The sequence below is a fragment of the Jaculus jaculus genome, chromosome 1 (assembly GCF_020740685.1).
Source record: "Jaculus jaculus isolate mJacJac1 chromosome 1, mJacJac1.mat.Y.cur, whole genome shotgun sequence".
NCBI lineage: Eukaryota > Metazoa > Chordata > Mammalia > Rodentia > Dipodidae > Jaculus > Jaculus jaculus.
Window position 1 is genome coordinate 8,776,475 of NC_059102.1, and position 27,025 is coordinate 8,803,499.

Sequence of the window (27,025 nt, forward strand, 5' to 3'; positions counted from 1 at the left end):
CCAAATGCATGTACCACCTTGTGTAGATGGCTTACATGGGTTCTGGGGCATCGAACCTGGGTCCTTAGGCTTCTCAGACAAGCGTCTTAGCAACTTAACTAACCACTAAGCATCTCTCCATCCCTCTGTGGTTTTTAATATTCACTTTACTTCCATCTAGTTGTGGGGATGGAGAGGAACTTTATGAAATATCTTTGAATTTTCATAGTTATTAACTTCTAGGGACTTTTGTTATTTTATTTATTCATTTGAGAGAGAGAATGGGCGCTCCACAGCCACCAGCCACTGCAAGCAAACTCCAAACACATGTGCCACCTTGTGCATCTGGCTTATGTGGGTCCTGGGGAATCAAACTAGGGTCCTTTGGCTTTGTAGGCAAATGCCTTAATTGCTAAGCCATCTCTCTGCCCCTCCCCCTTTTTTGAGGTAGAGTCTTCCTCTAGCCCAAGCTGACATGGAATTCACTGTGTAGCCTAAGGTTGGTCTCAAACTCACAGCAGTCCTCCTACATCATCCACCACACCCAGCTAGGGACAATTTTATACATGTACCTAATGGGTTCCGGCTATGTTCATTCACTCCCTGTTAACTTAATTGTCCCTCACTCCTTTTTTTCCCCCAACTAGACCCACTTTGATAGTGTGTGTGTTTGTGTGTGTGTGTGTCTCAATGAGTTTAATCGGGTTGCTTTCATGAGCACTGGTTATTCTTGGCTACTTACTAGTGGTGGTACCACTTAGCGTGTGTTAACTTTTTGTGCTTGTCTAGAATGCCCTTTCATTCATCAGATGTGCCCAGGCCAGGTGAGAGCTTTCATCCTCCAGTTGGCTACCTCTGTATGGGGTTCCCAGCGGTCACTCTTGTGTCCCTGTGCCTAGGAAAACACATAGACATATGCGAGCCCAGACCAGGAATGACCTTGATTCCTGGCCTGAGCCAGTGCCAGGCTATCTTAGCTTTGGTGTGCTAGGAGGGTGATGGAGACATGGGTGGAGCTCACAGGACCTGTGGGTAGAGGCTGAGTTAGCAGCTGAAAGGTGTGCAGTGTGCATTGCGCGTTCTAAGGGCTGCAGTATCTGGTGGTCAGAGCTAGTGATGGAAGTGGTGTGCTGGAACCGTAGGAGAGGCTGGGCTGGGTGTAGCCACCAGCGGGCTTTTCTGCACTCTGCAGGACCACCCTCCTCCTCCACCGATCGCCGCCCCAATCCTGGGGGTTACTATGAGACAAGTTGAAAGCTGTGTTTCATTTGTACGTGAGAGGCGGCTTCTGGAGATGGTGATGGATGCACAGGTGCATGCGTGCGTCCAAGCCCTTTAACTCCGCATAGTAGGGACAGCCCCGCCCCAGGTCTCACTCCAGTCCCAGGTTGGCCTCAAACTCAGCGATCCTCCTACCTCTTCCTGAGTGCTAGGATCAAAGGCTCGCACCCATGCGGGTACAGGGTTTTTTTTGTGTGTGTGTGTTATATTTTATTTTTATTTATTTATTTGACAGAGAAAGAGGGGAGAGAGTGCAAATGGGCCACTGCAAAGGAACTCCAGACTCCTGTGTCCCCTTGTGCGGCTGGCTAATGTGAGTCCTGGAGAATTGAACCTAGTTCCTTTGGCTTTGCAGGCATAGGCCTTATCTGCTAAGCCATCTCTCCAGTCCTTTTTTTTTTTTTTTGGTTTTTCAAGGTAGGGTCTCACTCTGGCCCAGGCTGACCTAGAACTCACTAAGTAGTCTCAGGGTGGCCTCGAACTCATGATGATCCTCCTACCTCTGCCTCCCGAGTGCTGGGATTAAAGGCTTGCGCCACCTCGTCCGGCTTCTTCTTCTTCTTTTTTTTTTTTTAATACTGATTACACCTCAGTATTGCTGAGAAAAGTGGATGGAGGGTACACAGAGCATTGATAAGCTTGTTAAGTCCTGTCATTCCCAGTAGTGTGTAGCTTGAGGACCTTCTCACATGTCAGCTGGCATCTCTGTGGCATGAACACGGGGCGTGAGTGTGGCAGAGCCTGGGACGCAGCCGCCATGGGCCTGATGGAGACTGCGCTCGAGACCATCCCACTGGTCTCCTTGGGCTCTGCTGCTCTCTCTACCTTTAGGTGAAGGAGGGTTCAGATACTAAAATCCCAGCTGGCTTGGTGGACAGAGAGGAGCTAACGGACGTAGTGCCGTCCTTCCCTGGAGCCCAGTGTCTGGTTTGGGTTCAACCTCACAAGCTGAAAATGTCCCAGAGTGAGTGTCTGCAGGGAGAAAAACAAGAAAAATAGTCTTTCAGTGTGTGTGTGTGTGTATGAATGAATAGCTGTTTGAAAGGGGCTTTTCCAGAAAGGCCTTTTCTTGACCTGGGAATATTAGATGTACATTAAGCACTAATAAGAATAGCCAGTATTTATTGATGCGCAGGAATGCTGCATGGGGGGAAGATGGACATGTGCTTGGTGGGACCCTCAGTTCAGGCTCCGCATTTTTTATCTGAAATGCTCACGACCTGGCATATTTGTATATACATCATGAGAACTTGGATGGGGCCCAAGCGTAAACACAGAATTTATTTATGCTTTACGGAGGGGAGCATGATGAGGTTTTCAGTAACACTGTACATGGAAGGTTCCTGATGCCAGGACTTTCACTTGCGTTAATGTGTCAGCACTCAGCGTTTTGGTTTTCAGGGCGATTTGGGTTTTATGTGTTTAGATTGGAGAAGCTTAGATGGAGCAGGGAGCAGTGAATGATGTGGGTCCCACAAGCTGGAAGTGTGTGACTTGCCTTACCTCACAGAGGTCACGGTCCCTCTGGGTGTTGTATGGAAACTTCAGTGGGATTTTAAAGCCAGTTGCTTTGTTCATCTACGCAGCTAAGGGAGGGGATGGCCTTGAACAAGTACACCTTTCTGAAGGAGTTAGGGTCACCATCTGGGTGAAGGTTGTGGGGCAGCCAAGAAGTCTGCCTGGCAGAGCACGTACATTTTACATGTAGATAGTGTTTTGCTGGCTGATTGTTTATTTATTTATTTACTTATTTATTTTATTTTATTTGAGAGAGAGAAAGAGACAGATATGGCCTCCCAGGGCCTTCGGCCTCTGCAAACGAACTCGAGACTCACGCGCCCCCTTGTGCCTCTGGCTTACATGGGACCTGGGGAATCGAACCTGGGTCCTTTGGCTTTGCAGGCAGGTGCCTTAACTGTTAAGCCATCTCCCCAGCCTCCCCCCCACACACCAGTTTCTTTTTAACCTTTTGGCTTAGAAAGATTTCCCCTTTGGTGTGTGGTAATTAATGATCCTTTCCTGGTGTGTAAATTGATTACTTCAGCTCTTTGATACCACACGTTTGATTAGCCACAAGCCTCCTGCCTTTTATTTAAACTTATTTTTAGCATACTCCTTGAAACTTCAGTGTGAGGTTGTCCATTCCGCTTTTTCCCCGCGGTGAAGGGTCTCTGCTCTCCTCAGCCTGTCAGAGAGGCTGTGTCTCAAGGCCTGTCCGGGCAGCAGGAATGGGACCTGCGCTCTTGCTTTCAGGAAGTTTTCTGAGCTTTGCCAGCATGAGAATACCTACACTTGGTACTTGACTTGATTTGTTTGCTAGAGGGTAACTACAAAAGCAGGAAGGAACAAGAATGTGTGGTGGAGGTGATTGCTCAAGGCCTCCAGGAGGTTATTTACGGATTTTTGCTGACGGTCCTTGTTTAAAGGAATTCCCTGTGAGATTTATGAAGCCTTTCCAATTTATTGTCTTTCCAAGTAAGGTAAGCAAATAAATAAGTTATTCTATTTTATTATAAACACAGCCAATGCAAGTTTAAAAATAAGAGGAAATGGGCTTCATTTTTCCACCAGTGTGTTTCAGGAATTTGGAAAGCATCTTGGGAAGGCTTTCTGTTTTGTTTTTGGCTGAAACACATTGTGCATTTAAAAGATAAGTCTGACCCTTGATGTTGGAATGTGCAGCTCTTGTCTCACCATCCGTGAAGAGATCTGCCTGCAGCCAGCCTTGCGGGGGTGTGGGGGGGATGACAGGGCACGGTCAGGTGCTGGGACCCTGAAGACCAGCCCGCAGAGCTGCATGGGGACTCCCAAGGCGCTGCTCCGGGCACTGTCTCTGCCAACTCAACGGTGAACTATAGATTTCTTCTCATCATAGTGACTTCTCACCACAGTCGTTTCTTTGTCCCCTCTCTGGCCCTGGTGGTGCTTCTCGGATCTCGGTGAGCCATGACTCCAGTGACTGGTGTATGAAGACATAGAAGGGAAGCTTAGATTTTCAGGTAAAAGAGTCAGCCAGAATTGAGACTTTATTATGAATGAGTAGCTCCTTTCCTGGTGGTGGATGTCAGTGCCCTTGCCCACAGCCCCTTTAACTCTTTCAAGGCCATGGGCAAACACTATCAGGAGTGCTTCTTGTTACCACGTCAGGAGTATGTGTGTTTGTCTGTGTTGGGATTAAAAGTGGTCTGGATGGTGTCTTGTAACAGAGTGTCAGTCAGGTTCAAGTTCCTCAGGCCATGGCATGTAGGAGGCCCACAGTGAGGCCAAATGAAGGCCTCATACTCTGCAGTTTGTTCTGGGGTCAGATCTAAGTGGGAGACTTGGAAGGTGCAAACTGCAGGTTGCCCGCAAGGGCTGGCATTGTGGGCCTCCTTATCTTTCCTTTACCCCCTCCCTCCCTTCCTTCCTGCTCTCACTCTAGCCCAGGCTGACCTGGAGTTCACTATGTAGTCTCAGGGTGGCCTTGAACTCATGATGATCCTTCCACCTCTGCCTCCTGAGTGCTGGGATGAAAGGCGTGTGCCACCATGCCCGGCTTGAGGGGTAGACTCTTCTCCATTTGGTGCTGGTGAATCACCAGGGATGGCAGAACAGTGTGGCCTGCGTTGTGCTGGGCAGTGGGCGAGCCAGGCAGTAGGAGGGGTTTGGGAGTCCCAAGGATCCTATACACACACACACACACACACACACACACACACACACACACATATACACACACACGTGTGCCTTGAGGTCATAGACTGCAGAGATGTTCTGCCCAGGCTGCCTCTCCACCCTCATCTACCTGGACCTAGGCTTTCTTTTTGTTTCTCCCTCTCCTCCCCACCCTCCAGGGCTGCTAATGCCTTGGGTAATTTAGAAGTTCCAAATGACTTTAATGGAAGCCAGGTGGAGAGCTACCGTCTACCCAGCACCTTCCAGCTGAGGCTCCTCTTTTACTTTGACAGAGAAAGTGAGAATGGGCGCACCAGGGCCTGCAGCCACTGCAGACGCATGACCCCTTTGTGCAGCTGGCTAACATGGTCCCTGGGGAATCGAAACTGGGTCCTTTGGCTTTGCAAGCAAATGCCTTAACTGCTAAGCCATCCCTCCATCTCTCCTCGGCCTTTTTTTTTAATCTGAGGCCAAAAGGCACAGGCCTAAGAGACTGCAGGGCTCCCTCACTTCCCTGGCCCTCACTCGGAGGCTGGGATCCAGAGACGGAGGGCTTGAGCGGCTGGCCCAACTCCTCAAACACTACCTGGGGGGCAGGTACACTTCTCTTGTGGGGCCATGTGGCCAGTCAACCCTGCTATTTGAGATTGGAACAGTGGTGCCAGGAAGGGGGCAGCTTTCAGGGCTGTATCATTATATTTAAAAAAATCCAAACCTAGGTGGCATGACCCCCACTGCCCATGAATAAAAAGAAAGCCTCTCCTACCTTGGCTCACGAGATCTGGGAGGAGTGCCCTTCCTGCCTCCCTTCCTGGATAGCTGGCAGGAGATAGCAGCTGTTGCCTAGGAAACAGCTCAAGTGCTGGACTGTGGCTGGGCACCTCAGGAAGCTCAGGGCCTCCATGCCTGGTTGAGGTGGTGGTGGGGGGTGAACCCAAGACATATGAGTCAGAAGGGATGGATGGGTCATAGGAAAAGACTGGGTTTCCTCAGATGCTCAGGTGGGAATCGTTGGCCTGCAAGGTTCTGTCACCTGCAGGGGCTCACCTCAGCTTCCAGCTGATTATCTGAGAACAGTTTTTGGGTGCCAGAAAACTCCAGAGTGGGGCTGGAGAGATGGCTTGGTGGTTAAGGTGCTTGCCTGCAAAGCCAAAGGATCCCGGTTTGATTCTCCAGGACCCACATAAGCCAGATGCATAAGGGGGCTCATGCATCTGGAGTTCTTTTGCAGTGGCTGGAGGCCCTGGCACACCCATTCTCTCTGTGTTTCTGCCTCTCTCAAATAAATATATTAAAAAAAAAAAACAAAACCAAAACTCCAGAGTGGGCTTCCCAGGAGATGAGACATTTGTGGTTCCCTTCTGAGGTTACCTGGATGGGCCCCAAGCTCAGAGGTAAAACTACCCTGTCTATCATCAGTCTTTTCTCAAGGTGAAGGGAGCAGGTACCCGGGGGTCCTGCATTTCCTATTGGGTGGTCTCTACTAAAGTTTCCACCCCCTTCCTCCTCCATGTTGATCCCTGCTGAGCACGTGACAGGTGGGCTTGAACAAGTGTCGAAGTTGGAATCTGGTTTACTGCTGTGAACTACATAATACACTGAACCTCTGTCTCAACCTGGGGGTTGGGAAGGATAACAGAATTAGTGATGGGCTGTGGCTGTCAGAGTATGAGCATTCAATCTGGTTGTTGGGATTGCTTTAATTTTTATATCCTCAACACAGCAGGTGGGGGAACATTCCATGCACTGGTGCACAGCTTGAATAAGGATTCCAAATCTTACCTGTGGATCTTAGTTTCTTGTTTAATATCACACTTGTGAACATTGCATATGTGTTGTGGATGGGTGTGTGAGAGCAAACCCCAACAGCTCTTCCCACAAGAGTGAGGTTACCATTTTGCGCGGCTACGTCCCCTGTATGTGTGGGTGTTGGGAAATTGAACTCAATTTCAGGCCCTCTCAGGTCCTTATGCTTGTGTGGCAAGTGCTTTCACTGCTTGCTCATACAAAAAGAGCTGCTCTGTTGGAATCATGAGTGGAATGTGCCTGCCACACACACTCAGAGTTCAGTTCCTTGAATGTTGGTTCCCCGTATAGTGGGCTCGAGGAGAGATGCTAGACATCTGTTGTTGCTTTATGTTTTTCCAGGTTGAAAAAGTCATTTTAAGCCTCCCCCCTCGCCCCCCGTGCAGGGCTGGAGAGATGGCTTAGTGGTTGGAACGCTTGCCTGCGAAGCCTAAGGACCCATATTCTACTCTCCAGATCCCACATTAGCCAGACTCTCAAAGGTGAGGCATGTGCAAGGTTGCACATGCCCACTAGGTGGCGCAAGCGTCTGGAACACATTATGGGGCGTCAACATTCCATTGATTTATTTATTGACAGTTACTGGCTGCTAGGGGCGCAGGAGACATTTTCTGCAGAGGTGTAGCCACTCTGGTAAAGAGCCCCCCAAGTTCATGCAGGCAACCGTAATTAATTAACCCAGTAGATCACACATAAGAGGGAAAAGAGACATCATAGTAGAAGAGAGACTAGTTGGGAAGAACAAGGGGTTCAGTGGAAGGGGGTCAGAAAGAGAAGATGGTATAGCCAGGATTATGATCAATATACATAATATACATCAATAAAGTTTTGGAAAAAATACTCATTTTGTGGAGCTGCCGTTCTAAGATTCACATTGCATCATAACATTGGGATTGTAAAGTATCTGCTTGATTTGTGTTTATTGAAGCTAAATTCATTAGGATGATGTGAAAATAGCACTCAACTGTTTACCAAATCCAATTCTTGTTTTTGATATTTTTGTTCATCATCTGTTCTCACTTGAATGTCATGGATTTGTTGGTAAAGTGTTAGGCAAATGAAAACCCATGTTTTAGTGGCAAGGTTTTTTTTTTTTTTTTTTTTTTTTGAGGTAGGGTCTCACGTCTTACTCTAGCCAAGACTGACCTGGAATTCACTATGTAGTCTCAGGGTGGCCTTGAACTCATGGCGATCCTCCTACCTCTGCCTTAAGCTTATGGCGTTTCTCCTGCCTCGGCCTCCCGAGTGCTGGGGTTGAAGGCATGTGCCACCATGCCCAGCCAATGACACGTTTTTTATTCAAGAATTTATAAGGATCTTCTGTGTGAATGGTGCTAGGTTTGCGCTTTGAGTCTGTGTGGACACAGATATATCAGAGCTTGGTCTGGCCATCCAGGAGGTGCTGCAGGGAGTTGGACCTGCGCCTGGCTCTGACTCAGACTAGTTGGAAACCCCCTCTGGTCCTGCCAGCCGTGTGTCTATGGGCAGATCACCCAAGCCTGGGAGCCCCAAGTTCATATCTGTGACTGCTTCTGTTTTCTGGGGACTTCAGTGAAAGCACTGTTTCATTGCTTGTCAACATCGCAGCATCTCTGGAATTTTTGTGTTGTTAAATTAGTCGCAGATCATATCTTGATAGCAAAAGGAGTTTCTAAACTAATGCCAGTCTAAGTTTTTTTGGTTTGTTTTATTTTGTTTTTTGTTACTTTTGGTGGTGTTTGTCATAGGAGGTATTGCATCCACGGCCTTACACATGCTAGGCAAGTTATTGTGCTATTAAAGCTACACACCACGCTGTCTTAGACTTGTTTGTTTGTTTTTTATTTTATTTAATTTTTTAAATTTTTATTAGCATTTTCCATGATTATAAAAAAATATACCATGGTAATTCCCCCCCCCCATTTTCCCCTTTGAAATTCCATTTTGTTTGTTTGTTTTTGAGGTAGGGTTTCACATTAGCTCCAGCGGACCTGGAATTCACTGTGTAGTCTCAGGATGGCTTCGAACTCACAGCAGTCCTGGGAGGCAGAGGGAGATGAATGCCCGCGCACTGTAGGATTAAAGGCATGCGCCCCCACATCCAGCCCCACCTTCCTTCTTGAGTGCTGGGATGACAGATGTGTACCACCACACCCAGTTCATGCAGTGTTGTAAATTTTGTTGTTGTTGTTTTTTTATATTTCGAGGTAGGGTCTCACTGTAGCCCAGGCTGACCTGGAGTTCACTATGTAGTCTCAGGGTAGCCTCACAGTGATGCTCCTAACTCTGCCTCCCTAGTACTGGGATTAAAGGCATGTGCAACCATGCCCTGCTCATGCCAAGGTAGGCAAGCACATGTGCAGCCCTACATGTTGCAGTTATAGTTGAGTTTTTTCCTTCCTTCCTTTTTTTTTTTTTTTTTTTTTTTAAGATGGTGTCTTGCTCTAACCCAGCTGACCTGGAATTCACTATGTAGTCTCAGGGTGACCTTGAACTCATAATGATCCTCCTACCTAGCCCCTAGGTGTTTTTTTTTTGTTGTTGTTGTTTGTTTTTGTTTTTTGACCAAAGAACATTTGCTAAATGTTTTAGCTGGTCAGTGAAAGTCTAGTTTGACCTACATTTGTGCTTAGCAAGGACAATTACTTAATAGACAGGCCTGAAGCATCAGCGACCCTTTCTCCTAGGTGCAGATAATCTAAGAGGCTATGTCCAGAGAAACCAAAAGTGGCTTCTTAAGGGCCGGGCGTGGTGGCGCACGCCTTTAATCCCAGCACTTGGGAGGCAGAGGTAGGAGGATCGCCGTGAGTTCAAGGCCACCCTGAGATGACAGAGTTAATTCCAGGTCAGCCTGGACCAGAGTGAGACCCTACCTCGAAAAACCAAAAAAAAAAAAAAGTGGCTTCTTAAACAGACCTGTCCTGAAAACAGGGAGGGTCACAGAGTGGAGTAGATGCCCACCAAAGCTCTCTTCCGCCTTGGGGACTCATAGTTGGAGTTCCTGTCAGAGGCTTTTGATGCTCCTAGCCATGGGACCTGGGTGGGAATGGGTGTTACTTCCTGCAGGAGTAGTTAAGCAAACAAGGGTATCTTACCTGGCTTTGTTTCTCTTAACTGTCAGCCAGAGGTATAAAATCCAACAGACCACTTCCGGGGGCCCCTGGAAGATCCTGGATTCTTGAATCACTCCGTGGAGCAATTGCCCATGGGAACACCAGCTTGATGTCTCGGTCCTATAGAAATAAGAAGCTTCTCTTGCGACTAGCTGTTACACATTTGCAGGTTTGCTTGTAAACAAGATAGTGTGAGTGTGTGGTAACAGCAAGTTTGGATAAGTAACCATGCCCTGCCACACACCGTCACTCTGCGGATTTTTGGTGACGCTCTTTGAGTCAGTCTTTCAATCCTGTTCCTTCTGTGGTTTCTTTTTTGGGGTGGGGGGTGTTTTGTTTTTGGTTTTTCCAGGTAAGATTTTGCTCTAGCTCTGGCTGACCTGGAATGTACAGTGTAGTCTCAGAGTGGCCTCGAACTCATGATGATGATCCTCCTACCTCTGCCTCCCGAATGCTGGGATTAAAGATGTGTGCCACCACGCCCAGCAAAAATATTTTTAAAAATATTTATTTACTTGCAAGCAGAGAGAGAGAGAACAAGAGACAGACTGAGAATATGGGGTGCCCCAGGGTCTCCATCCGCTGCAAATATTATCTGCATCTGGCTTCATGTGGAAACTGAACTCAGGCCATTAGGCTTGGTAGGCAAGTGTCTTAACCATGGGGCCATTATTGGGAGAGCTCACATGTACAATGTCATCTACCTTGGGGTTCAACTAGGTGGCCCTGAAAGTCTAGTCATGGAACTGTGTAGCAGTGTCTTACCTGGCAGAGTGAGGGAGCCCTGAAGGTCCCCTCCTTGATCTACCCTGCGACTGTAATAGTTCAGAGACAGCCTGCACTCCCATGGGCTGCACCCAGCTAGGGACAGCAGACTGAATCTGCCTGCATGGCACCTTCCTGTGTGTCAACTCTGGGCCAACTCTCGTCTCCCTGTGCCTCCCAGACCTTCTGGCTGCCCAAGATTCTCTTGTCTTTGCATCTGTGTTTGGACAACCTGAACCCCAAACACATTGTTTTTAAAATAAAGTGGGTTGGAGGGACATGCCTGAGACTTTGTTGAAAGCAAGCCTGGGTTGCAATGAGCCTTCCTCTAAGACATGGGGCCTGTGCTGGGCAACTTCCAGGATCTACCCAGATAAAAGAGACCAAGGATTCTGCCAGTGTCTTGCCAGTGTCCATAGTTCTGTCCCTTGTCTGACAGCAGCGGACTCTGTAAGTGTGCTTTTATCATAGCATCCTGCCTTTGAGCGATCCCTCAGTAATGGAAATGGAGTGGATGCCGCCGCGTCAACCTCCTCGGGTGACCCCGCGCTGCGTTTTTTTTAACTGGGAAGTTATGCGTGTTTCCTCTACTTAATACTTTAAAAGCCTCTTGGGTAATGAGAGGCTTGTACGTCCAGGCTGCATGTGACCTGCGCTGGCAAGGCAGCTTCACTTTGAGAAGTCCCAGTGTTGAAGTCACATGTCTTTTCACGGCATCTTTCCAAACACATGTGTGGTAATGGTTTTGGTCTTTGGGAGCTCTCCCGCCTCCGGTGGGCTTCCCTTGTGTACATCTTGACAGCCATGTGGGATGTGTGTGTTGATTATGGCATTGTGTAGGGTTTTCTTCTCACGGTAGCCTTTTTCCTGGGTAGGAACCTCAGTTTTATTATTTATTTATTGGAGACAGGGAGCAAAGGATGGAGAGAGATGGGTATGTCAGGGCCTTTAGCTACTGCAAACAAACTCCAGACACTAGTACCACCATGTCCATATGGCTTACATGGGCTCTAGGGAATTGAACCTGTGTCATTAAGCTTCGTAGACAAGCGTCTTAACCACTAGACCATCTCTCTAGCTCCTATTATTTGGATTTTTGAGGCAGAGTCTTGCTCTAGCTCAGGCTGACCTAGAATTCACTATGTAGTCTCAGGCTGGCCTCAAATTCAGAGTGATCCTCCTACTTCTGCCTCTGGAGTGCTGGGATTAAAGGCATATGCCACCATGCCCAGTTCCATCTTATTTTCTGAGACATGGTCTCTCTTTGAACCTTGAGCTTGTCAAGTCTGCTGGTCTAACTAGCCAGCAAGCCCCAGGGATCTGCCTGTTCTCAGCTCCCCATATTGCGATCACAGGTAACCACCATGCCTGGCTTATATTTCACATGGATTCTGGGGACTTGAACTCAGGCCCTGTGTGTATGGCAAGCACTTCACTGAATAAACCTTGTCCCTAGCCCAGGACCTCATGTTTTAAAAAATATTTTGTAATACAGAAAAAGGGGGAGGGATAGGCAGGTATATAGAGAGAATGGGTGTGCCTCCAGCCACTGCAAATGAACTCCAGATGCTTGGGCCACCTTATGCATTTGGCTTACATGGGTCCTGGGGAATCGAACCTGGATCCTTTTGCTTTGCAGGCAAGTGCCTTAATCGCTAAGCTATCTCTACAGGCCCCTGGACCTTTTTTTTAAAAAAAAAAAAAAAATTGGCCTGTATTAGCACAAGTTTGATAAGACCTAGGGATCCTGGAGCCCTGGGCCAGTCTGTGGTTTTGTTGAATTCTGCTCACGGGGCTTCTTGTTAATTGACATTGCTGTGGGTTTCATTCCCAGTACAGGCCTCATTCCCAGTACAGGTCTCATTCCCGGTACAGGCCTCATTCCCAGGCCTGGCAGGCGTTGGTGAAGTGGAAGGTTCCCCAACGAGGTGTTGCGGTTTCTGTGCAAGGCTGCCTTGGTCTCATTTGCTCTCTCTGGTGATGAATGTCAGAAAAGTGAGCCCAGTCCACAGCGAGCCTCGCCACCCAAGTGACACCTCTGTCCTTGCTTCCAGCTTGGCCATTCTAGTTGGCTTCAGCAGCGGGCTTCTGGCCCAGCAGGTGCTCTGCCCTTGGATCCTCCCGAGCACCTCACCGTGAACCAGCCGGCTCACAGCCTCGCCACGCTGCGCTCACCTTCCCAGGGCTCGCTTGCTCGCTCTTTCTTCTTTCCTATTTTCTTTCTTTCTTTGTCTCTCCCTCCCTCCCTCCCTTCCTTCTTTTCCTCTCCAGCCCATATTCTTTGGATTTTTGAGGTGGTAGGGTCTTGCTCTAGCCCAGACTGACCTGGAATTCACTATGTAGTCTCAGCGTAGCCTCGAACTCACGGCGATCCTCCTACCTCTGCCTTTGGAGTGCTGGGTTTAAAGGCGTGCCCCACCACACCTGGCTTAGGACTGTTACTTTCTGAGGCACTTTTTTTTTTAAACCGATTTTTTATTTGAAACACAGAGCGAGGGAGAGAACGGGTGCCCTAGGGCCTCTAGCCACCACCATCTCTAGATGCATGCGCCACCTTGTGCACCTGGCTTCTGTGGGACCTGGAGAATTGAACCTGGGTCCTTAGACTTCGCAGGCAAGCACTTAACCACAAAGCCATCTCTCCAGCCCCTGAGGCACGTTTTATAGGGTGACTAGAAGAATATCCTTGAGTAGATTCCATTGTACTTTATTTTATAACCTTCCTCTTTTCAGAAAGCCCCTCAAAATAGAATGATAGTGTGTGTGGTGCCTCATGCCTGTAATCTCAGAACTATGGAAGCTGAGGTGGAAGGGTTGCCATGAGTTCAGGATTAGCCTGGGCAGCGTAGTGAGTTCCAGGCCAGAATGAGCTGCAATGTGAGATCTTGTCATAAATTTTTGGGCTATTTTTTTTTTTCTTTTTAAAAATATTTAATTGGGGCTGGAGAAATGGCTTAGTGGTTAAGCGCTTGCCTGTGAAGCCTAAGGACCCCGGTTCAAGGCTGTATTCCCCAGGGCCCATGTTAGCCAAATGCACAAGGGGGCGCATGTGTCTGGAGTTCGTTTGCAGTGGCTGGAGGCTCTGGAGTGCCGGTTCTCTCTCTCCCTGCCTTTTTCTCTCTGTGTCGCTCTCAAATAAATAAATAAAAATGAAACAAAAAATATTTAATTGTTCGAGAGAGAGAAGGGCATCCCACAGTCTCTAGCCCCTGCAGTCCCACTCCAGATGCAGGCACCACCTTCTGCATCTGACTTTACATGGGTACTGAGGAATCGAACTTGGCTCCTTTGGCTTTGCTGGCAAGTACCTTAACCATTAAGCCATCTCTTGAGCCCTTTTTGGTTTTTTTTTTTTTTTTAGTCTCAGAGTGGCCTGAACTCACAGTGATCGTCCTACCTCTGCCTCCCAAGTGCTGGGATTAAAGGTGTGTGCCACCACGCCTGGCTTGGCAGAGTTGATTTCTAAAAAATGCAGTACCTGCAAATCTCAGGACAGCTGTGGAGCTGCTCTCTGCATTTAGGGCAGGCCAGTGTACATCTTTGAGCTGATCCCAAAGAATGCCTGTGGAGGATAGTGACTTCTGTGAAGTGCTGTGTGTGACACATGTAACCTGGTAATTGATGCTGGGTCTGCATTCCCAAAGGTGCTCAGAAATCTTCAGCACGGTGTTGAGGGACATGTCCAAGCAGGTGCTTCTGAGATGAGCCCTGGAGGAGCATCATTTGATTTGGGGGTGTGATTTGAAACATCTTCGAGGGCCAGTTCAGTCGATCCAGCTGTGTCCTAAAGGTCCAGTTATCCCCGTTGCAGCTGCCTGGGGGCTCAGGCCCATCACCACTGCCCAGTCTTACAACAGGCATGTACCATGCATTGATGGTTTAAAGTTATTTATTCATTTGTAATCAGAGGCAGAAGAGAGACAGACACAGAGAGGATGGGTACACCAGGGCCTCTAGCCTCCTGCCCCTGCAAACAAACTCCAGATACATGTGCCACTTTGTATCTGGCCTTATATGGACAATAGGGAATTGAATCCAGGTCATTAGGCTTTGCAGGCTAGCACCTTAACTGTTCAGCCACCTCTCCAGACCTCTAATCACAGTTGCTGGTAGTGGTATGTATGTCGTCACTTCCACATCATGGTAAGCCTAACGATCATGAATGCGTATGTGTCATGTGTATATTGAGGGCTAATTCCCCAAATCACAGCCTGGTAGCAAGGTCAAGCATAGGAGTGAGCACCTGGGAGAAGTGGTCATTTCTTCAAGGCTCGTCAAGGCAGGCACAGGAGATGGGAGCCATGTCTGCAACCTTCCTACCTGGAGGACAAATTCAGGGATTCAAGGGCTGATCCTGCTGTGTGTTTCAGCTTTTCAGCTCGGTCTCTCTGCATCCTTGGATACACCACATGTCAGCATGCAGATCTGTTGTCCATAAGTAGTGTTTTTAGGCCTTTTCCATCTTGTACTCTGGAGTGCGTGGTTTGCCACGCAGGAAAGAGAACTTGCCTGAGTCCGAAGAGAGATGTCTCTCCTAACTGCTTCTCCCTTTCCTCACATTTGGTTTCTTCCTGACCCAGTGACTGGAGAACCAGCTTTGGTGGTTAAGTTGCGGGGACGTCTGTTTTCCACGGGAGTGAGAACTCCAGCACAGGGACCTTGGTGGCTTCCTCCTAACACTTTCTCCCCACTCCTTTTTTCTTTTTTTCCCTGGTTTTTGGATTTTTTGAGGTAGGGTCTCACTGTAGCCCAGGCTGACCTGGAATTCACTCTGTACTCCCAGGGCGGCCTTGAACCAAGAGCAATCCTCCTACCTCTGCCTCCCGAGTGCTGGGATTAAAGGATTGTGCCACCATGTCCGGCTCTCCCCACTCCCTTTTTAGTGGGAGGAAAGGGTCTCAATCTGTAGCCCAGGCTCTGTGTGGGTGCTGGGGAATGGAATCCAGGCCCTCAGGCTTTCAGACAAGCACCTGTAATGACTGAGCCATCTCTCCAGCCCTGGGATTAAATTCTTTTTTTGTTGTGTGCTTATTTATTTGAGAGCGACAGACAGAGAGACAAAGTGGCAGAGAGAGAGAGAACGAGTGGGAGAATGGGCGCGCCAGGGCCTCCAGCCACTGCAAACTCCAGATGCATGTGCCTCCTTGTGCATCAGGCAAACTTGGGTCCTGGGGAATCAAGCCTTGAACTAGGGTCCTTAGACTTCACAGGCAAACGCTTAACCGCAAAGCCTTCTCTCCAGCCCTGGGCTTAAGTTCTTAAATTCCTCTGCCTTAGTTTCCCTCCCAGGAACTGGGATTACAAGCCCATGCCACCACACCTAGATGAACCTGTTCTCAAGGTGGTCTTTGGTCTCCTGGCCCTGTGCTTGCTCCACAGAAGGAAACACGCCCACCCAGCCCTCTCCTAACATTCCCTGTACACTAAGGCATACATGGTTGCCTTCCCTGCAGTTCTACAGGGCAGAATCCTGTGGATTCCATCCTCCACTCCAAATATGGCTTCTCCTTCCCGGGGGGGGGGGGGGGGGGGGGGGGGGGGGGGAGGGGGGGGGAGGTGTCTGCTTCCAACTGGGGCAGGGTTAGGGTGTGTCCTCTTGTTTCTCACACATTCTGTCACCTTCGGATATTGGGTGGGAGCTAACTTGCCCACCTTCTTCCTCAGGTTGGAGTGAACTACTAAGTGAGATGGCACCACTCAGGGTACCTGTCTTCCTCCAGACCAACTCCTTCCTGTCACCTCTGGTAGTGAGAGAATCCCAACGCCCATCCCCACTTCTAAGGAAAAGTGCAGTGCTCCGTCATTGTCTTGACTTACCTCTGACACTTGATAGGTGGCGTGCTGGTCACCTGTGTTTAACTGACTTGGCGGCTTTGGTCTATTGTTTTTTTCCTTCCCTGAACACTTACCTGTGAGTCGGGTACTGGGGAGCAGCAGCGAACCCTGCTTCATTCGGGAAGTGGCTCTTCCTTCCTCCTCAGTTCCCCAGACACTGGGCGCTGGCAAGACTTGCTTTCCTTACTAAGGAGAGGAAGGGGACTGGAGCAGAAAACTTCTTTTCTCTGAGTGTTTTACAAGAAAGATATATCTGTGCTGTGTTTAAATATAGCGTCGTGTTTGCCACTGAGATGGCGAATAAGCAACGGGATATGTAGGTCACTGAGTTATGAGAATGAGTGTGGAGTTTTCCCTGCATCTGATTAACTCCGGCTTACAATTGGGCCATCGATGCTATGCCAAAACTGGGTTACACCAGAGTTCAGTGAGCCATCTGGGAGGGAGACTGGCAGAGTCAGCACAGGACACCTTTGCCCCCTTAAGGTATGAGGAGTGTGACCTGGCATTGGGCCTGTTGTTGTGGCCAGCTGCAGTGACACTGTCAGTTCTGCTTGACCAGAGAAAGACAGTCCTGCCGGGCGTCTGAGCCGTCTTCTAGAAGAGAGGAGGAGAGGGTGCTACTTAGATCGGGATAAATGCCAGCCGTGTATTTTAATATATTCTTGATTCAGAGTGCTCTGTTTGGAATTGCATATTTAAAGGAAACTGCCATCTCCTTTTGAAGGTATGTGACATTTAAAAGATCTGTAGCCCAAGGTTGGTTTGACAGCTTCGAATTATATTTGAAAGAGGTTTTTTTTACAAAAGAAAAGAGAAAATGATTACTTCTATTTTAAATGTCATCACAAAGACATAAACATGTTTAATCAAATTATATATTTAATTTATGTACAATGTAATTTTTAGTCGTGTGGAAGATTCCCTGGTTATTTTCTTCCAGCTGCTTTGGTGCCAAGCAATGCTTGCAGTTTGAACGTGGCTCACTTCCTCAAGTAAATGGCCACTTAAGGGCTGATAACATCTGAAAAAAAATTAGTATTATTATGAATTTTTTTAACTTATGCACTGTATGTCATGGAAAATTTTGGGGACAGGGAGGTTTTGTCATTATTGGTGCCAGAGAAAGGAAGGATAAACTCTTGGGGGTTGAATTGAGAAAAGTGCAAGCCCGAAGACAATGAAGGCGGGAACTGACAAAGCACATGTGATTTTCTTCTTTTGGATTCTTTGAACCAGCAGGGAGTTACGGGTAGTGCTGGCTGCAGCGAGGCCAATTCTCCTTAAAAGGGAGGCAGCAGAGGATGTGGGAGGGCAGACCAAGTGCCACGAAAGACCTTTCCCCTGGTACAAAAGCTTGATGTGGAGCTGGGTCCCCAGGCTGTTGGAGGAACAGGGACATAACTGTGGGTCTGCTCTGGGGCAGGCAGCTCTCTTGACCCTAGAGATCTGCTAGGGTGTCTTAGCTCTAGAACTTTCTTTGAGTGAGCTGGGTGCTGGAAGCCAGCCAGCCCAGCGTACGACTGACCGTATGTGTCTGCCAGGGCAGTGGTAGCCTGTTCCAGCCTGTTGCCTTTAGTTTCAGTTCAGCCAGGCAGGGTCAGGGACTCCTCAGTTCCCAAGTGGCTCACTTAGCTGCCCAGAGACTCATTTTCTGTTTATCTCGCCCCCAGGTAAAGCGCCCTCTGTCATGTGTGGCCTCAGGAGCCCCAGGCTGCTGGCAGCTGCCGAGAGAGAGCAAGCCAAGTAGGCTTTCCTGGGCCCGGGAAAGTACCAGTAGGAGAAGGTCAAGGTTCAGAAACTGGAAGGCGGCAAGCCCAGTCCAGGGCCCAAGTCCTCTGAGCAGGGCCTGTCCTTGCCACAGGCTCTCGGCAAGCACTCATTGGCCAGTGAGCTGCCAGGACAGACCTATTTGTTATATCTTTAAGCTAAAGGTCTTACCCTGTACTCAACGCGGATACACGTTAGGTGTAGCAGAAGCGGTAATATGGTGAGATCTGAGATGGCACATACCCTCTCTACTCTGCCCACTGGTAACAGCCTAGCAATAGACAGTCACACGACACACAGCTACTGTTGAGAATCCCCAGTGTGACTTGCTTGTCGTGTTCTTGTAGTAGGCTTCTCCCTTAGTGTCTTCCGGTCCCCTTCAGGTGGCCAGGACTGCCCGCCAGTGACAACCATGGTTGTGTATGTGTGTATCCATAAATAAATACATTATATAGCAGACTTCACTTCTCAGACCCAGCTCAAAAAAGAGTTCTGGACTTGGGTTGTTCTGCCCTTTTCATTGCCCCCATGAGCCACTAATCCGTTGTTCACCATTTCAGTTTTGTCGTTTCAGAAAGGCAGTCATAGGATACAGAGCCTTTGCAGGTCGGCGGTCCCCGCCCAGCTTAATTCTCTTTGAAGTTCATCCAGGTTGTAGGTGTCACTGGTCTTTGTGTCATGAGAAGGATCCTGTCTAGATTTTTGAGCCAGTCTTAACCTGGAATGAACCCTGGCCTAGAGAATCCCCTCGTGGAGACTCTTCTTGCCTGCTGTGCAGGGGCGCTGGTCCTCCACAGCTGTGGGTCCCGTGTCTCACGGCTCAGCTGTCCCCGTGTTTGCTTCCCCATGGTTTCATTGGAGAAGAGCTTCTTACACCTTGTCCGTTCTCATTTTGTGTTTCTGCACAATTTGCATTGACAATCGTAGGCAAAGGGACAAACTTTGGTCATTTCTAGATAGCAGGAAAAGTGCGCTTTTTGTAGAACATGCAAAAAACGAGAGTATAAAGAAAGTAAAAATGAATAGTTTAGAAGCAGAGAGTGTGTGTGTGAGTGAGTGAGAATGGGTGTGCCAGGGCCTTTTGCTGCTGCCAATGAACTATAGATGGATGTGGCATTTTGTGCGTCTGGCTTTACATGGGTCGTGTGGAATCGAACCTGGGCTACCAGGCTTTCCAAGCATTATCTTTTAACCACTGAGCCGTCTCTCCCCAGCCTTTAGAAGTCATTTATTTACAAATTTAAAAAGTTATTATTAGAGAGATATAGATAAAGTGGCAGATAGAAAGAGAGAGAATGGGCACACCAGGGCCTCTAACCACTGCAAATGAAATTCAGACACATGTGTCACCTTGTACATCTGTCTTTACGTGGGTACTGGGGAATTGAACCTGGGTCCTCAGGCTTCACAGGCAAGTACCTCAGCTGCTAAGCCATCTCTCCAGCCCAGAAGTCTTTTTTTTCTTTTTCTCTTTTTTCTTTTTCTTTTCTGAGGTAGGATCTCACTTTAGCTCAGGCTGACCTGGAATTCACTCTGTATTCTCAGGGTGGCCATGAACTCATGGGCAATCCTTCTGCCTCTGCCTCCTGAGTGCTGGGATTTAAGGCGTGCCCCACCATGCCTGGCTCCCAGAAGTCGTTTTTAATGTTTAATGTTAGCATGGAGAAGTGACACTTCAGATATATTTTTTGTCTCTTAGGCTCTTATGCATGCATGTACATCTTAAAAAAGGAAATTCCAGAGGCTGGAAAGATGGTTGGGGTAGGGAGCAGAAGGGAAGGAGGGCACACATGTTCCAGGGCCACTCGCCACTGCAAACGATCTCCAGATGCATGTACCACTTTGTGCATCCTGCTTTATGTGGGTACTGGGGAATTGAACCCTGGTCATTAGGCTTTGCAGGCAAGTGCCATAAGCACTGAGCATCTTCCCAGCCCCCTGAGGAATATTTTAAAATAGAGACCATGTTATTTTTATTTATTTATTTGACAGAGAAAGAGGGGAGGGAGAATGGGCACACTAGGGCCTCCAGCCAACTGTAAACGAACTCCAGACACATGCACCACCTTGTGCATGCATCTGGCTAACATGGATCCTGGGGAATTTAACGTGGTTCTTTGGCTTTGCAGGCAAATGCCTTAACCGCTAAGCCATCCTTCCAGCCATAAAAATCTATTTTACTCATCTCTGCATAGTAATATTTGGTATAGGTATAACAGTTTCTCTGTAGCTGTATAATGTATCAGGAGAGAGTTTCCCTATTTCTTCTTCCCCTGTCCCTTCCTTCCCTAGATGGCTTATTGCTTCACTGTAAATCTTGACCACCCACCTCATTGTTTCTCAGGGATAGAGTAGCCAAGGGGGCGGGATGCCAGGGTTTCAGAGATGTTCCCCAGGGCGATGACCAGTGCTGCCCTGACTGCAGACAGAGGCTCTGCCTTGCAGCCTCTGTAGAGCAGGGAGGTGTGCTCTCTCTGCACCTCCCCTAATGTGGAAGCTTATGTTCCACTGGCATTGAGCACCATCTTGCTGTGGTGTCAGTTTGTGGCTGAGCATCCCGAGATCTTCTCCCCCCACCCTCCATGTCCCCTGAACCCTTCAGACTGTCAGTGGGTACCTGCCAGAAAGGGACTGAGAAAGAACCTCTAGCAGGATGCTCAGCTTGTTTGAAGTCTCCACTAGTTGGGTCCCCAAGGCTTCTCTCCTCTATTTCTGGTATGTTCTCTAGTATCTCGGAGCTGCGGGTACCGCACCACTTCCTTTCTGGCCAGGATATTGTTAGGAAGTATGAGAGACCAGGGTTAGCACAGTTGATTAGCCTGTAGGTGCCCTGGGATGCAGGTTGGAAAGGCGGCCTGAGTTGTTTGCCTGAGACCTCGGGCCATGCTTCCTTGAGAAAGTCTCTGCCCAGCAAGACTCTGCTGAGTGGGGTTGACTGCGAGGCCAGTGAGCCTGTAGCTCTCTCACTGCCACAGACATGGCAGCGGGGTCCCGGGGGCCTAGGTCACATTGCTCACAGCAGCTGCCTTCTCTTTCCTGGCCAGATGGGCAGTTTTGGGTGTGGGAACAGAGCCTGAGGTCACAAAGTGATGTGGCTGTGTGGGTTGCTGCTCATGGATGGAGACTTTTCTTTCTTTTAAATCTTGGCCGGCACCAGCCCTGATATCAGTGCCCTTCCCGTGTCCCTGTTGACAGGACTTCTACCTGCCTGTTTGCACACCCTGGGAAGCCACCAAGGATGGGGCTGCCTGCCATCCCACCGCCTGACACCCCACTAACTCTCCCAGGACAGCAATTTCCTTTCACCTAGCTCAGCAATGTGGTGTTAGAAGTCAAAAGCTAAGTAGAGATGGAACCTAGGAGTGGACATTTTTAATTGGCTACATCTGAGTCAACACGGGGAAGAGATCCTATTTTATTTTTCTTACGAAGTGGCAAAGCTCCAAGGTGTGCCTTACAGTTTTCTGCTGGCGGCCCTTGTATCTGAGGAGCAGAGTTCTCAAATCTTTGGCTTTTGGGCCTTTTCACATTCTGACAACTCAAGCCAGCCGAATATATTTCATATAATTGAATTAACATAAACATTTCTCCACCAAGCCTGAGTTTGTAAAGTTTCTGCCCAGAGGACATTTAAGTCAACACTGCTGGACCTGGGTTGGAGGTATGATGAAGTGTTGACCTTAAGTATACTGATGTCCACATGGATACAGAGAGACTCCAAGGGAGTCAGTTTTCAGCGTTGCCTTTACTCTCAATGAAGGGTAGTTGTGTCCCAGTTAATTACTCTGGTTTATTTATTATGATCTAGTAGTAGAACTGAGTTCTGGGGGGAGAAGCGTGCCTGCACAGCAGTGGCACATCCCCATCACCCCAGATGATGCCACGCTGGTGCTCAGTCCTGAAGTATGCGTTTTGCCTTGGAACAGACATTGCCACTTTCACGGCTTTCCCCATTGGACAGTCAAAACCAGAATCCACTCGCTCTCAGGGGCTAAAAAACAGCCACACATCCTCAATTGCAGTCCTTTCTTTTGGTTCTTTATTTTCTGAGGTAGAGTCTCACTCTAGCTCCGGAAATTCACTATGTAGTCTCAGGCCTCGAACTCTGCGGTCCTCCTTCCTCTGCCTCCCAAGTGCTGGGATTCAACCGGCCACGATGGTAGGTAGTCTTCTTGATTCCTCGTTGTGCTTCCTTGTGTCACACTGATGTCTCCCCCGAGACAGCGCTGCCAGCGAAGAGAGGGACTGGCATGGGGGTCTCAGGATAGGAGTCAGTCTCCCAGAGAGCTCTGCCTTCGTGGGTCCTGCTCAGACGAGTCTTTTCTTTCCAGCAGGGCCCACCTGGGCATGTGCTCTGTGCAGGGAAGAGAATAGGATCTTTGTAGCATCTGAGGGCCAGTTCCGTGCCGTGTTCGTGTGCCTTCACTGTCAGTTTGCAAATGGCTGGCATCTCAAGAGGGTCAGTTGCATGAGAGCCTTTGGAAGGTGAAGAGAATGCTGAGGAAACCTTGGTGTCCAGTGCCATCGCCCGAACCATGGGAGCTAAGAAGCTTCCAGGCCAGTTGTGGTGCCAGGCGATCTCTGTACTGCCAAGCTGTGGGGTGAGGCCATGGAGTCCTGCCCTAGGGTTTGGGTTGGGGTGTGTGGCATTCTGTGCCCGTGGCTGGGTGTCAGTGGGTCAGAGATTGCTGCTGGTTTTTGTTGTTTTTGAACCCTGGCCTATTAAAGTCCAAGTGCCCTGAGTCATGTCTCGTCTGTGGAAGGCTGTCACTCTTTACCTATAGTGCTGACGTCTCTGGCTCTGGGCACCACCCTGTCTTTGGAAGCTGTGCTTGTCAGCGCCCCTCCTGGTCACTGGCCGTGGCAAAACTGTGTGTGGCCAGGGGAGGTGTAGTAGATAATTCTGCATTCTTGAAAGTTGGTGACGCAGGTCCAACAGGACCCTCTGCTGGAAGCAGCTGAGTGAACTTGGGGACGGTGGGCACGCTGGCTGGCTCCCTCCACCCTCGCATTAGGGGCAGTGGTGAACTTAATCATCTAAAAGCATTTTTGCATCTGGCTGACTACTCCTGGAAGTTCTTAGAGAAACCCTGCCAAGGAAATTCCCCTGGCATATCCTTGGGGCTCCGTGCTGCACTGTCGGCAAGGCTATGCTCAGAGAAGTATTGCTTGGAGATTTTTGCTTTTCTGTACCTCCAGTTTTAAGTACTTCTTCCAGCCTTGAAGTAACAATGGGTACTTGCCTTAAAGATCCTGACAGCCTTCCAAGCCTTTTAATGTCCTTAATCCACTATGTAAGCTGTCACTGTTCACTCAGTCTATAGGCTTCAGGCTTCCCAGTTCCCCAGTTTGAAATTCATAAAATGTCACCTCCTCTGTGAAGCCTTCTACAAGGCAGAGCTGTCAGTTTCCTATTTGATGAGTTTTACTGTGGAGAATCTCAAGTCTGTACCACTAACCACTGAGATTAGACAAAATGTGAGCATGTTACTGTATTCCTCTTAAGATCTCTCTTTAAAAATCAAGAAGTAGGGCTGGGTATGGTGGCACATACCTTTAATCCCAGCAGAGATAGGAGGATTGCCGTGAGTTCAAGGCCACCCTGAGACTATGTAGTGAATTCCAGGTCAGTCTGGGCTGGAATGATACCCTACTTTGAAAAACCACAGGGAAGAAAGAATCAAGAAGTAGTGTCATAGAATTGCTAAGTTTTGCCTCCCAGTTGTTTTTTCCTTTCAGAGGGATGGCAGTGCTGTTGCCGCCGCCCTCCCCGTTCTCCAGCCACCACACCCAGCTGTGAAGCGATGCTTTTGAAAACGTCTTTTCTGGGCTGGAGAGATGGCTTAGCGGTTAAGCGCTTGCCTGTGAAGCCTAAGGACCCCGGTTCGAGGCTCGGTTCCCCAGGTCCCACGTTAGCCAGATGCACAAGGGGGCGCACGCGTCTGGAGTTCGTTTGCAGAGGCTGGAAGCCCTGGCACACCCATTCTCTCTCTCTCTCCCTCTATCTGTCTTTCTCTCTGTGTCTGTCACTCTCAAATAAATAAATAAATAAATAAAATTAAAAAAAAAAGAAAACGTCTTTTCTTTTTGAAAATTCCTTATTACGCATTTTTATGGCTTTATAAAATGTTTATGGCTACATATGCATACATACAGACATAAGCATTTTCATGCCTACCATGCAGAGCATTAACAACAGGGCAGGGAAGCCATGGCAAGCTAGGGCGAGCCAGGCTACATGGGGACAAGCTGTTATATAATTATCAAATATTTGTTTCCATCTTTTTTTAAAATTATTTTGGTTTATTTTTATTTATTTGTTTGGGAGCAACAGAGAGAGAGAGAGAGAGAGAGAGAGAGAGAGAGAGAGAGAGAGAGAATGGGTGCACCAGGGCTTCCAGCCACTGCAGATGAATTCCAGATGCGTGCGCCTCCTTGTGCATCCGGCTAACATGGGTTCTGGGGAATCGAGCCTCGAACCGGGGTCCTTAGGCTTCACAGGCAAGCGCTTAACCGCTAAGCCATCTCTCCAGCCCTTGTTTCCATCTTCTCTCCCAAAGATGATTAAAATGTGCTCCGGGCATCTAACGAACGGTTCGAGCAGGGAGGGCAGTAATGCAGGCCTAGGAGACGGGGCTGAAAGAAAGAGCGCTTGGGAGTTGGCCAGACACGCTCCGCCAACCCGAGGATGGTCTTCGGCTGCGGTAGATGCCTGTGGCCCGGGAGTCCCCGGTTTGCCGGGCTCCGGTCTCTCCCCTGAACCTGAGGCGGGAATATATACTTAGCGCGCCTTCCTTAAGCGGAAAAGTGTGAGTTTTCAGGTGTTGGGGATTCAGTGCTCAGTGAATTGTTTCTTGACCTTAGGTGTGTTGCAAAGCTTCCTCGTTTTATAGGAAGAGAGGTTGTGTTAGAACTCCCAGCCATTTAAGATCGGAAAGGCTGGAAAAGCAGAGGCTGGCTGGGAAGCTGGTTACAGTGGTTTCTGGCCTTTTCCTGGCCTAGCAACCGAGTGCTTGAACCCGGTTGTCCATGAGTAAGAGCAGTAGCTTTTAGAAGACTGGAAGCTTCCTCCAACATGTGGGAGCCCACCCTCACAGACAAGCCATAGGAAAGACCCCTGCTGTACTTGCTGGCGAGATCTATCAGCCACGGTCCGGCCTCCCTGCCCACCCCCTCCAGGTGCATGCCCGAGAAGAAGTCGGTCAGGTGACAGGGATGTGCCCTGTATCTCCCCTTTCTTCCAAGGTAAAATAAACGGGAGTGCTTGTTGGTGTGTCACCCCCTTTTCACATTGCATTTGCAAGAAAGTGCAATTTTATTGAACATTAGGACTGAATTCTTAACTGAGTAATCAATTTCGGTAGTGAGTTAAAATGCCTCCTATTAATGGAAGGCTGCAACGGCTCGTCAGACTCACTGTAGATTAGCAGCTGTCAGCGTTTATGCTAATGCCCTTATAGACCACGGGCTTAGGAAATGCATTTCATAACTCTTATTTCTTAGACCACTTGGTAGTACTTTCTGTTTAAAGATACTGATTGTCTGTTCCTTGGGTGCTCTGCTCTATGCTCGAGATATAAAAGGAAGCCACGTGACATTTTTACAGCCATGACACAGTCTCACCTTCAGTTTTGCACACTTAGCTTCATGTCAGAGTGGATGGACAGGATTCATTTGTTGTTTAATCTGATCTGCTATGTGACTATAGTGAGACACATAGTATTTCGGATGAAACTATTTGATAATGGCTGGTGCCTTGGAGTTGAAGGCATTGAAAAGATGTGATGAAAGAATGGATAGATGTAAACGGAATCACTGCCTCCACCTCACTGATTTGATGACTTTCTGTTCTCAGGGTTTCCTCAACGTAAATGGTTGTGAACTGATGAAGTTGTATCAAGAAGACAGACAGCCCGTCGCGTGAACTGTAGAGTTTGCGGACGCATTCATATTGGTAAGTTACTGTGGAGTATCTCCAGGTACAAGTTCAGTTTTCTCAAATCCCATTTGGATACGTTTTCAATTAGTGGATGACTGTGGATCGCCAGCAGCTCCTGCACGTTTCACCGGGATGTCTAATAGCAGGGTCATATTGATTGTCTTTCAATTAATTGCATCTGGTATTTTCATTTATCAAAAGCAAAATACATGTAATTAACTCTGAAGCAATACAGTTCAGTGGAAAGTGATTCCTGCTGCTGCTGCTGCTGCTGCTATAGAGATAAGTCAACAGAAATTATCCTACAAGGAAACTCAAATCAGGATGGAAATAGTGTTAGTGCTTCTCGACGAATTAATTAAAAAGAATAAAAATGAATTAGGGAGAGGGAGATGGTCTCACGCCACCCCATCACTTGTAAGATCGTATGTGGATGTGGTTAGAAAGAAAGGGGCTTGCTGGCTGTGGCAGTCCTTTATAATCAGTTTAGAGTTTCAGAGTTGCCAGCCTCTGGGATGTCTTGCACATTTAATGATTTTTTTCCCCCGGGGCGGGGGCAGTCGATTGGGAATGTGGGTGTAGGCAGAGGAGGCATTCAATTCTGCCTGCACGTGTTCAGTGTGGGGCAGAGGTTATTGATTGGGAACTGTTCAGTCCTGCGCGGGCAGCAAGGCCTGTGGTTCTGAGTTTAGTTTCAACATGCCCTTAGCTATTTTGCACAAAATGTGGATCTTACTCAAACATCTCAAAGTGTCAGCTTCTTTGATAAGATTGATTTATTTACCCCCTCCTGTATTTTTGTTTTTTTTTTTTTTTTTAATTTTCCCCTTGAACTAACCATGTCATTCAAAACCTGGAAGGTACCTGCAGGCCTTACCCAATGCTCTTTCTCTCCAACCCGTGG

The 27,025-nt window shown here is 48.4% G+C and overlaps 1 protein-coding gene across 4 annotated transcripts in view; it reads left to right on the plus strand.

Moving 5' to 3' along the window:
• Ctbp2 (C-terminal binding protein 2) overlaps window positions 1-27,025 on the plus strand; it is a 166,761-nt gene that overhangs the window by 25,377 nt on the left and 114,359 nt on the right. For all 4 annotated transcript variants that reach the window (XM_004659260.3, XM_045156965.1, XM_045156961.1 and 1 more), the window contains exon 2: window positions 26,038-26,136. The gene's annotated coding sequence lies outside the window, so the exon portion shown is untranslated. The remainder of the gene's footprint in view (window positions 1-26,037; window positions 26,137-27,025) is intronic.